Genomic DNA, 552 nt, shown 5'->3' with positions numbered 1-552 from the left:
TATTCTGTTCTTTCGGCGTCGTGTTGTGCTCGTGTTTACGCCTTACACGGCCTAACCTATAAATGTCAGATCGTTACGTGCCTTTCGTCTGTTTTCAGTTTTTATGGATTCTATTTATATTAATTGCAGGTTATCGCTTTTTAATTTTTTCTGTCCTAGATATTGCATGTATTAATTGTGTTTTTTGTAGGTTGTTGTTTTTGTGTGGCGGTTGAATCAGGGGTTCAAACAGGCGGTAGTCCAGGTGGATAATTTGTAATTTCGATATTAATCTGGGTTGATTAAGTGGTCGTTTGTCGATTTCTGGGGCTGTTTCGAACATCTCTTTGTCTGGTAAGTCGTTTGTTGTCTTTTATTCGTGTGTTTAATTTCTTTTTTGATTATGTTTTTAGGTTTTCGTGCTTCTAAAACGTGTGTGTGAGTATGGGTTATCCATGATTTCCGAGGAGTTTTTATATCGTTTTGTTATTTGGGACATGGATCAGGATGTATTCTTTTTAATTGTTCCTCTTGTGATTCAGGCTTGGGGATGTTTGTTTCATTATTGTATGC

At 36.6% G+C, this 552-nt stretch overlaps 1 long non-coding RNA gene across 1 annotated transcript; it reads left to right on the top strand.

Annotated features, from left to right (window-relative positions):
- The first annotated feature begins 22 nt into the window (after positions 1-22).
- LOC108623437 (uncharacterized) lies at positions 23-515 on the top strand. Its single transcript, XR_001916547.2, has 3 exons — positions 23-129; positions 191-333; positions 393-515. It is a non-coding gene; the product is annotated as an uncharacterized LOC108623437 (long non-coding RNA).
- The last annotated feature ends 37 nt before the right edge of the window (positions 516-552 follow it).

Source organism: Ceratina calcarata, unplaced genomic scaffold (assembly GCF_001652005.2).
Source record: "Ceratina calcarata isolate Rehan_Ccalc_2016 unplaced genomic scaffold, ASM165200v1 scaffold2677, whole genome shotgun sequence".
NCBI classification, from domain to species: Eukaryota; Metazoa; Arthropoda; class Insecta; order Hymenoptera; family Apidae; genus Ceratina; species Ceratina calcarata.
The sequence above is the reverse complement of the archived record's forward strand: the minus strand, read 5'-3'. Positions and strand labels throughout refer to the sequence as shown.